Source organism: Rhagoletis zephyria, unplaced genomic scaffold (genome assembly GCF_001687245.7).
Source record: "Rhagoletis zephyria isolate East Lansing unplaced genomic scaffold, Rhagoletis_zephyria_1.1 Rzeph_scaffold_00079, whole genome shotgun sequence".
In the NCBI taxonomy this organism is placed as follows: Eukaryota; Metazoa; Arthropoda; class Insecta; order Diptera; family Tephritidae; genus Rhagoletis; species Rhagoletis zephyria.
In genome coordinates this window covers 535269-547234 of record NW_016157163.1, presented here as the reverse complement: position 1 = coordinate 547234, position 11966 = coordinate 535269, and positions in this window count along the sequence as shown.

Genomic DNA, 11966 nt, shown 5'->3' with positions numbered 1-11966 from the left:
TCGATTAATAATTAACATTTTTATTAAAATCAATACTTCGCCTGCTACTCTTTTTTATGTAAAACAGTATTTCCATATAAAGTAAAAATTTTCATTAAAAAACCCGCGACTTTTTTTTACTATTCTCATCATCTGGCAGCACCAACAGCTGGGTTCCAAAATTTCCATGTAATCAAGGAAATTTGTATGGAAAATTGTGTAACTTTAAAAGTTAATAATTTTTTAAATATAAGCCTCCGCGGTCTGGGGTTTTCACTTTTAGAATCGGAAAAAGCCCCTCTACCCGCCCCCATTTTTATTTTTTTCAAATCTGGACCGAATTTAAGGAACATTTTCCCGTTAGTTGACCAGTTCTCACAATTTTGAGGCCATCGCCATTTAAAAGTTGTTACCTACGGCCAAAGGAAATAGTTAATAAATAGTTACCACTAGTCGGCTGGTAGTTAGTTAATCGTTAGCTACAAACTAGGGCCATTGCCTGCAGGGCACATACTAGTACATAAATATGCATGCATATGGAAGCACTCACATTCATATGTATGCTGAGAGTAATGTTGACAGTGACAGCGCAGCGTTAGCATGAAGCTCTTCCGCTTTTGGTGGCAAGTGCGCTGACGTTTTGGGGCGCGCTCCAAACACATGCGTACGCTGTTGTTGTTGTTTTCCTTTTGCTTGAGCATGTGGTTGTTTGTGTGTGTGTTTGTTGGAAATGCGTGTGGCGCTACTTCAACACCCACACATACTGCGAGAGCACGCGCTACGAATGGCAAGAATGACAGCAGTTGGCCGAGAGCGAGAGTGTTTTGTTTACAAGTATGTTCTAAATTGGGGATGTACAAGTGAAATATATTTAGGGTTGCCAAATGATTGTTGGCATAAGGGAAATAGTTAATTAAATAGAAAAAATCTGATTGAGTTACATATATGTATCATTAATAGGCAGCAAGGCCTAAAGTCTTTTTACCATGTACAGTAGGGCGGTAAAAAAAAGTTTAAAATGTTAAGCTCTCACCCCCTAAAATTTTTTAAAATGGAAAAAAGAATACACGTATTTTTTGGTTTTTAAATAAAATATAAATATATAATATCAGAAATGTCTCAAAGCCCATGAAGTTTTCCATGTATTATATATGGGGAAAACACCTTTTCGTAGAATTGGTTTAGAATTCTGGAAAATCAATTGAAACATTCACAACGATGTCGTAAGTGTCGTATTGTTGTATATCGTAAACTTTAAAAGCTTAAATAGCCTTAAAAAGCTTAACAGCCAGCAATTTTTAACACTGCGGAAATTCATAATATGATTTTGATGGTAATTTGCGAATCCCCTTAATATGTTTTTTAGGCGTTTAAAGTTTACGACATACAACAATACTACACTTACGACAACGTTGTGAATATTTACACCAACAATTTTTCGATCGGAAAACTCTTTTTCTCTTTAGGTCTTTGTGACAAAATCAGAAATAAGAAGACAATATCAAATACATATCTCGAAAACGAGACCGAGACACCCAAATAAATGTAACGGTATTTTAAAGGTTTTGAGTTAGAGAATTCATAAAAATAGCTGTATAAAACAATCACCTTGACTTTCAAAATTAGAAACCAAAATTGAAAATCTATATTTGTTCTTTTTTGACCTGAACACAGCATGAAATTAACTTTTTTAAAAGTTCTTAACATACATTTTGTTGTTCTTACGTCATTAAATCCATTTCCATGGTCGCAAGGACTGAAAAATAAATTTTAAATTGTTTTTTAAGTTTGTTTTAATTTTGTTGTTGTTGTTATTTGCCGCCTAGTTTTATGTAAAAAAAAGGCCGAAAGTGAAAAATTTTACATTTGAAGATCATCTTAAGTTCTGTTTGACTCAAAATTTAATTTGACCTTAGCAACGTTCTTCAAAATAAAAATAACTAAATTTTATAACACAAAAAAAAATTTAATTTTCTACACTGTGCGCCACTGCGTTTATTACCATACTTTTTTCTAAATTATTTCATATCAACCGACTTAAAAAAGACAGTACAACCAAGCAGGTCCCTATTTTGAAAATTTTGCCCGTAAATATGAATTTTCTAATAACTCGACTACAGCGCTATCTGGCGGCATTTTTTATTAATTGATTATCACCAACTCTGTTTTTTTGTTGCATACATTCCTCTGTCAAATCTAGAGTCTAGACATGCGCTTTGTTCTCAATGCGCTCTCTGAGTACTTGTAGCTGCATGCTACTCCTGCTCTTTAACCCTTTTGTGACAATGGTTTCCAAACGAGGACGACAAGAATTTTGTTGCTTAATACTAAATTGAAAAGTATGTTTAGTTATGTGCATATACATATATGTATAACTATATTAGGATCAAGTATGCCTTTCAAGACCCCCCTCAACTAAAGAAATATTCATTATACTGCTTATTACAACATTTATGTTTGCGTATAATCGTAATCAAATTCAATCAAGGTTTTGTACAATTCAGTTTCTTACGACTAACTATCTACCGATAAAATTAGAAAAAAAACCCACAAAATAAGGCCTGGTATTTCCATTTCATTATGCGCCAAATTGCTTCATCAATTGCAAATACAACTAATTAATTTCTATAGCGGCGCCTTGATTAAAAAAAAAAAAAACAAACACACACAAAACATGATTGCCAAATTATTTCGACATAACACTAACAAGCAATTTTCCGTAACGGAAATTGTCAGTTTGAGGCGTCATAAAAATGAAAAAGCGGCACCCCACGATTTCATTGGCCCCATTGGGGGCGTTAATTGCAACAGTCATTCGAAAATCGCATTCGCATTGCATGAACGCCATTGCCAGTTGCACAACAGACGGACAGCTAGAGAGGCGTTGGAGTAGTAAGCACAAAAAAATGTTGGTAGCACAAAAAGCAAACAAATATTTAGCAAACATTTGTATGGAAAATAGAATAAATATGTAAATGCCATCGACATTCTTGTGGTCAAGTGAGTTAGTGAGTCATACGTAGTACCTACTTGTAGCCATGTACTAGGGGGCACAATCAGTGGCGGATTTTAAAAACCGTAAGCGAGAGAATGAAATGGCTTTGCTTAGCACTTTTTGTTTAACAGATTAAGTGAATAAATTTTGTCTTTAGTTACTTATTCAAAATATCGATGAGGTACTTGATCCCCTGGGAAACTACTTGAGTTTTCTAAAAACTATCGAATAGATTTTAAGGTCGTCAGAATAAAGTAAAAAAATTTGTGTATGAAAAATAGCTTTGAATGACATTGATAAACAAGACAAATAGCAGAGGACCCAAATGCTACCAACGCGATAAAAGAATACGTCTTTGAATTGAAAAAAAAAAAAAAAAATACTAAAACTAAAAACCTTCGATTCCAGAGATAGGACTTCAGCCAAAGGAGGGATGCAAGCCCAGGTGCGCTGATTTCTTAACTAGTATTAAATGCGAAACTCTGTCAAAGGCCTTGGAGAAGTCCGTATAAACGACATCGACATGAAAACCTTTCTATAAAGCTGATAAGCAGTCTTCTGAGAAAATAGCCCAGTTAGAAACAGTTGATCTACCAGGGATGAATCCATGCTGGTTAGGACAAATTAAGCTTTAATCAAACAGCTTAGAGGTAGTAGAAAGCTTGGAGATAGGTCTGTAATTACTCATATCNGAAAGGTGAAGAAACATATATTTAATACTTGCGCCGGGTATTTAATGTTCGGCTCCGCCCGAACTTAGACTTTCTTACTTGTTGTTTCTACTTTTAAAAATGGGTGTAATAAACGTCACTTTCCAATTACTAATTAAATTGCCTGTAGATAAAGATCTAAATGGTTCATGAATTACTCTTATACTTATAGAATAAGAGCTTGCTACGGTTTTCGCAGTTTGACGTACTTTTTTCGCATGCACTTTAAGTCCAGAGTATTAGTTATTTTATTTATAGCTTTTATTGAGTGCAATGGGATATAGTCGTCCTTCTGGGTATACAGTTATAGTTGGAAAACCATACTCAATGCCCACTCTTGCGTTCCCGTTCGCAGACTCTGGAGAACATAAGCAACCCATTTGCGAGAATCAATAACCAAGCCGTGCAGAGCAATGTGTTATGGAGGAAAGAGAGAGCTTCCGTTCGAGCAGTTCGACTTATTCGTTTTAAAGGGTTCATTGAAGTCTACAGCGTCTGCTTACAAATTGAGGCGGCTGCAAATGGACATCTGTCTCGCAATATAAATGTGCATTTAAAAAAAAAAACATCCCAGCGATGGGTAGTGCGCCGGGCATGGAACCCGCTTTTTTAAATAAAAAATCAAACCGTAAGAATTCCACAAAATCTTTCTCTCTAGTACTCAAAGAGCCGCTTCGGAAATAGGCCGCGTAAGGGTGGAAAAAATCGTGGAATTGCCACGTACAAGTCTTGGAACGGTCCGAAAGTACCGAATGGTCCTTAATTAATCCCGAAAATGATCTCAAACTAGTTCCGAACTGTCCTCAAATAGTCCTGAACTAGGCTCGAAATGGGCCAGAACTAGTACCAAGACGGTCCTCAAATAGTCATGAACTAGTCCCGCAATAATTCTGAGCAGGTCCTGCACTAGTCCCGAAATGGTCCTGAAATAGTCCCAAATAAGTTCCGAATTAGTTCTGAACAGGTCCCGAAATAGTTCCGAAATGATCACCCCTAGTCCCGAATGGTCCTGAACTAGTCCGGAAATGTCACAGACTTTCTCCTGGTTTACACAATTTGCAATTCACAGCAGTTACAAATTTTCTCCTGGGTTATTCCGTGCTTATGTTTTTGTAGCAATGTGCAATTTATGCAAATTAGGTTCAGTTTGTTGATACAAGCATAGAAAAAATATAATCATAGGCTACGTAGTCAAGCTCCATTCGATTATTTTTCAAATCGAGCCAAATCACTATTTACTACTTAATTACCTAGAAAGCAATTTTCCACACAATTCCGGTTCGCGGGTTAACTGTTAACTCGGGCTGGCAGCATCCTAAACATTTGTGTTTAATATTCAATTCAAACAAATGATGACAGTAAGCGGTTAAAAACCAGTGTATTTTCCTACGATGACTAAGTAATGACATAAAAAAGTGACTGTGAAGTAAAATGAGTCAGTTCTAGTTTATACGGTGGTGAGTTTGTATGTACATATGTATGTATGTATGTATATGATCACCTACATTTCTAGCTTTACAACACCCGCAGGAATTGCAAATTCGTATTTTGTCAGTTTTATGACAGGCTTAGCGCATTTTTCACCCACCATAAGCACCATTAAATGGTTCAATGCTGAATGAAGTGATTATTGCATGTAAAAAAAAAAAAAGAAAAAAACAGAAACTTCACCAAAACTGTTCTACAAAATCGTGTTTAGCGTATCAGTGGCAGAGCAGTTAATGTGGCATGCTGCAACAACACACGACCAGCAATGTGGTCAGCGGTACGATTCGAGGTATGTATATGCCACAAGCAATTGGCTTGCCAAACCTGCGCGGCACCAGCATACTCTATTCGCTTCGATTGCGCATTTAATTGTGGGAATGCTTTGGCCGATCAGTTTTGAAATAATTAAGAATTGTCAACAGCTGGCCACAGCAAAAATTTTCCTCGCATTTTTTTTTTGCACTTTTCTTTTTGTTACTCTTTTGCCCACAGCAAGTAGCATAAATTGTCATCAAACTCTTAGCTCTTGTAAGCCGATAGTCGTGGGTATAATCATTATTTTTTTTCGTTTTCGTTTTCGTTTTCAATTCATATTTTCTTTTTGCTACCGCCTTGATTTGTTGTCGATTGGTCGATTGGTCGACGGGACACACCCGGGTGTAAATGATCGAAATCAACAATTTTGATTATTATTAATTACTCAAGTTCATAGCCAATTAAGATTTATTGCTATCGCAATGTGAGACAACATTATGTGGCAAGTAATCAAGTTAGTTATTGATTTGCGGTCATTTATTAATCTTTTGTGAAATAGTATGTACAGTTAATCATTTTAAACTGTCACTTTTCTTGCGTGTGAGGAACTGGTGCTTGGTTTACTTTAATGCATTTGATTATTTTTTGTGGAGAATTTCTTCTAGGATATAATAAGAATAACTTGTGACAAGAAATAAATAAGATAACTAGTGGCTTAGAAATTATTTATTAAAATAATGATCAGTAAACTAAAAATGCTTCCTTTTTCAGATTTCAAAGGATTTCACTATTAAAAAACAAAAATCATTTCTACTAAAAGTTCTATTTCCTATTAAATATATTAAGTAGAAAACAAGGGTTTTTCCTAATTAAAAAACTAGTATTTCTTTCAAATAAACACAATAAGAAAGCTCCATTTTGGAAGCCATATTTTCCTAGCGTACTAACGTTTTAGAACAATTCTGGACGGCTAAAGAATTTGCCTAGCATCCCCATGCATTTTACGTGCCAGTGCTGGGCATTCGCAAAGGTAATGTAAGACTGTTTGTCTACTCCCTTCGAGGTAATAGGCACGGTATCGAGAGTTATATGCTAGAGCCATCCTTGCTTCCCCAGCATGTTCACCAAGTGGCCAGTGACCCATAGCCGTCGCTCTTAATATCTATCTCGGACTCTAAAAGGTTTTCTATTTTTTTTGATTGTGCGGCCAGATATTCCTTGGAATTTTGTAGGCTGATTCATATTGACTCAGTCATTCGTAAGAATTTCCTCTTGATTACTAAGAATGAGCTATTTATTGCAGCTGCTTCGGATTGAGCCTTAGCCAATAGACTGTTAAAGTCCAATCTCCGGATAAAACAAAGCAGCTGACATTTTTAGACGCATTCGGTTCATCCGCAAAGAAATTATATTTAGGTATGGTGCTTAGATTTAAGTCCATGTTTCCACACATATTGTGGTTTTGTGATGTTTGGATCGATGAAGCGGCAAAGTCGGTCTAATGCGGCGCAGAGTGTTCTATTTTTCAAATATCTTGAGAACACGAGAGGTAGCAAAATAAATGTAATGGTGTTTTAAAGCATTTGAGATGAAAAATTCTGGAAAAATAGTTCAATTTGACAGAAAAGTTACCTTGACCTTCGAAGTGGCCTTTAAATATTGAAGATGTTCATCTTTTTCCTGAAACCAGTAGCCAAAGAACTTTTTTAACACATCTTTTTTGCTGCTCTTGCATTAAGGAATCCATTTCAATGGTCACAAAACAAGTAAAAAATGGATTTAAAATCTATTTTTTTTTTAAGTTCATTAGGTCAAAAGAAGAAAAATACTACTTTTGAGGTCAAGGTAATTTTTTATTTAACCAGAACTTTAAAATAACTTTCAAAGTAAAATCTTTGTATTTTTTACATATGTAAAAAAAAATTTAATAAACTTTTTAAATACTTTTTCGGCTGTTGCGACAATGCAAATGAATTCCCTGAAATACGAACAGCAAAACTTTCTAAAAACTTCATTGCATACGGGTTCCAGGCTAAAAAAGGGCAACAATTTAAAACATTTATTTTGAAAAATCATTTTAAAGATCAATGTCTACCAAACAACACAATTTTTTCCTGAATTCCCTACCTCAAAAGCTTTTAAATTCATTTCGCTATCTCTTGTTCTTTGATATTGNTTTTTTTTTTGGGGGGGGGGGGGGGGGGGGGGGGGGGGGGGGGGAGGGGGTTGTGAAATAACACAAATGGCAATAACGCAAAATTCACACTGTAAGAGGGGTGCCACCTGTTTGAAAAATTAAATTCAATTTCAATTAAAGGAATTAGGTAATAGAAATAAATATGGGCGCGAGGCGAAAAAACTCTAAGAAGGTAAAATTTTGTTAATATTTTGAACAGGGTTGCCACCTTTTTGAAAAGGCGAATTCACAATGAAATATTAAACTATGTCAAACAAAGGAGTGTTAAGAAATCTATAGTTTTAACACTGAGAGAAATTTTGAGGTGTTTAAAGAGAGTTACCACCCGTATAAAAGTTGAATTCAAACTATCTACTCGAAATAGGTTTGAGAAGGCTTTATTTCTGAACTATATTTACAGGGTTGCCACATGTTAAAAAAATAAGATTCAATTTAATTCATCAGTTTAATAGAATATGTATCACAATGACAGATGAAGGTTATATTAGAAGGTTTTAGATTGAAAATATTTGGAAGAGGATTGCCACCTGTTTGAAAAGTTGAATTTATTAACTTACATATATAAAAATTATATGAAATATTAAAATACGGGTATCTAACGAAAGAGTGTTAAGAAATCTTTAGTTTGAATATTTATGTTTGAAGGGAGTTGCCACCTGTTTAAAAAGTTACATTCAAATTACTTAGAAAGATAGATGGATTACTAAAAGATGAACATCAATCGAAATGGGTTTTAAAAGGCTTTATATCTGACCTTTAATTAGGAGGGTTGCCACGTTTTTGAAAAATCAAATTCAACCTAATTCATAATTTAATTAAAATATATATCATGTAAATGTTAGACGAAAGAGACATAAGAAGATGTTAGTTTGACAAGGATTTCTGACTAACATTTGCAATAGTTCTTGAATTAAAATTTAGGGCGTTTTAACGCCATGCGGGTTCACTAGTTATCATTTATTATTCGGAGTTTAGGATTCACAGATGATGATTAATTTAATACTTAAAAAAATAAATTTTAATCAGTTCTTACGGAATACATTCATAGCCAAAAGTACCAATACGAGTAGGTATCGATACTTTAGATCCGATATATTTCGGGTATCGACACTTCCTTACGATACCATTTTCAAATACAGGTATCGATACCTGCATGGTTGTCATACTGACTGAATTTTTCTAGCCACAGCTAGCTTTGTCCTGAGGAAGGCTAAACGACAGATCTGATATTCTACAGCTGAACCCCATAGAATTAGGAAATAAACCACAGAACTCCTTTCAGCATATATTAGAGAAGCATGGATATTGATGATTAAGGGGCTCTTCTTAGGGAAACAAAAACCTTTTCAGGTCACAGATATATAACTTAAATTATAGTTTCTTATATAGCTTCATTATAACGCCGTTGACGGGACAATGCTATTCCTTTCCAAAATGTCAATCCCACGACGTGTCTGTTGACCTTAAGAGAAAGCCTGTAGCTTTAAGTACTAAGCTAGTAAAACTGCAAAAATCAGAGAACTCATAAATCATAACCACTAACTAGCAAAAGAACACGTGAATAATCAAGGTAAGCCAAATCTCAGCTGGCCTCAACATTTGGCCAATCTTCTAAAAATTACCGCGCTGTGCGAGCAATTTCCTGCTAAGTACAGATTTGCATAGCAAAAAAGCCGAAAGCTAAGATTTAAATAACAATAATAATAATAAGTAACTACGTACGACTATATGCAAATGCCCACATATAAGCATTTGTGTGTGTGTGTGTGTCTGTGTGTGTAGAATCAAAGCGTTGCGACACAGATGCATGCAACCAGAATCATTCTGAAACAATAAAGGTTAAATGATCGCCAAAAACAACGCCAAGGAAACTAAACTGTAGCAAGTATGAATACAAAAACAATAACAAAAACAAAAAGGCAAACAACCAAATTCTACAGCTGGCCCAATATTTTGACAACAGGTGTGCAACAGCAAGCAATAGCGTCAAACCTTAGTTTAACTTGTGTTTAAGTACAATCGTTTGGTTTTTGTCTTACCGCCTGCGGCCAACTATATTTGCACCCATAGACAGAACTCTGATCTCTTATACAGGGTGATGCAAAAATAAGCAAGAGAGCAAGTAAGTTTTTGGACAATGACTTCGATATCAGTGACGAATTTATATGAAAGTAAAATTGAATCCATAAATCTTAATACAAACAAGTAGAGTAACAGCTAACACCCAAGGACCTGAGCGATGTCTGGAAGCAAGTTTATCGCCTTCAAGGAGGGATGTTACCTCCTCTCCTGTGGAGCTTAGTGGTGGACGAACTCCTACAGGTATTCTATAAAAAGGACGTTCGCTGTCAAGGGTAAGCGAATGGCATAGTGATTTTTACCAGAGGGAAGTACGCAAGCACTCTCCAAACATCGGCATCGTCCAAAGAGGACTTAAGCTAGCTTAAAAGTTGGTGTACGAATGCAGATCTAAATATCAATCTTTCTAAGTCTGATTTTGTCTCCTTCAACAAAAAAAAAGGTACGGTCTTATAATCAAGGAACAGGCACAAATTAGGCTCCCAGCTCACTTTAGTTCTGTTCGCCAGAGAATTCACGAATAGGGTAATAGTAGACGGCTCCAAGACTCCTAAGTTGGGGCAGGCCGAAGCTGTGCCCGGAGGAACCTTCCCAAGCATTTTCCAAACCGAAGTCTTTGTGATTAGTTGGTGTGCTGAGGTCAACCTTCGGTGGAATTATTGGAGAGTAGTCAAGCGGCACACATCCTTCGACGACGTCAAATTTATTACAGGCGGAGGTCACTCGAACAATCTAGAAATCTGGTCGTGTGACGTAAATATGTCGCTTCTATAACTCTGGGAAGGAGACATCATTGCAGCTTTATTTTGAGTGTGAGACCGTTTGACGTAGAATGGAGAGTGCCAAGAGAGACACACATGCACTCCCTACACCTATTCTGAAATTTATAGGGTCTCCAAGGCTAGATGAAGTGTTGTGATGTGCTGAGGACCCAAAGTGCTCTATCACTTCTACGGATGCCGGCATTTGACTACTAATGGACTTGGAAGACAGAGCAGCTTTGCGTATAGGTTACGCGGATGACGTTATTATCAGCTGCATATTTCTATTTACCCCTAACTCTCTGTAGCTAAATGCAGAAGGCCAAAAGCGACTAAATTTTAGAAGTGGGACTGGGAGCTCACGCGGTGACGCGTTGGAAAAGGCGTCAGCGACATTGTAAACATTTCAAGGGACATTGGGGTGTACCCGCCTTTGGGTGGCGCCTTTCTAAAGTAGTGAAAGATTTCGTTCGTCCAGCATAAACACCAACAACAATGCCAGTCTAGAGAACGGACGAAATATAACGCTTTTCAACAGATGAAACCTTGCACTGAGCAGTTAATTCTTAAGGAGAGCTCTCTCTCGACGAACAAAGACTGCGCTCTACAAGTCTCTCAGTATGCAATTGGAAATGTTTTTAGGCTTTGCCCATACCAACAAACGTTTATGGTGCTATATAAGAGAAGAAGACACCTTTCTTGGTCCTTTTTTGAAGCATCCGCAAAAAAAAAGAAAATTGACTACTTGAGATTTACAACGTTTCGAAATGAAATGAAAAAAATATGTTCAGTATTTTTGAAAGAACAATACATATTTGTACTTGCACCACCCTGCATTGCATGATTCCCATTATTTCACTTAATATACATAAGTATTTCTTGCCTCTTTTCATATTTGTGTGTGATTTGCATTTATTTTTTAACGGTGCTTTATTGACATTTGTTATGATTAATGTGAGTGTGGCACAGTTTATGCGCATATGCCACATGCAACCAATCGCATTCAATGTCCATTGCTGTTTAAACACTAAATTAGAATAATCAATTTGCATTGAATTTGCTCATATATTTCAAGCGGCGACAACATAAAAACGAAATGCTCTAAATTCGCATAAATAAAAAGGTACTTAACGAATGTATGTACATATATGTATGTATATGTATGTAAGTATGTAAACAAATGTATTACGAACTATGTATGTGTACATGCACTAGCGCAGAAAATTTATGTAAATTATGCATTATGCATTAATTTTGTGTTTATTCGACTTCCGTAAGGCTTAGTTTTTATTATTTGTGCTGTGGCATGCAACAGCAGCAGCAGTAAAGGCTGTATACCAAGGCTTGTTGCTATTATAAATGTCAACAGTTTGTGGCAACGTAAATCAAATTGCCTATAAGCCGCAGGGCGCTTACACAAATCCTTTTGACTATAATCGAGTTAATAAATGTTTACTGAAATTGTTGTACTATTTATACATTTATTTATAAATATTTACTCT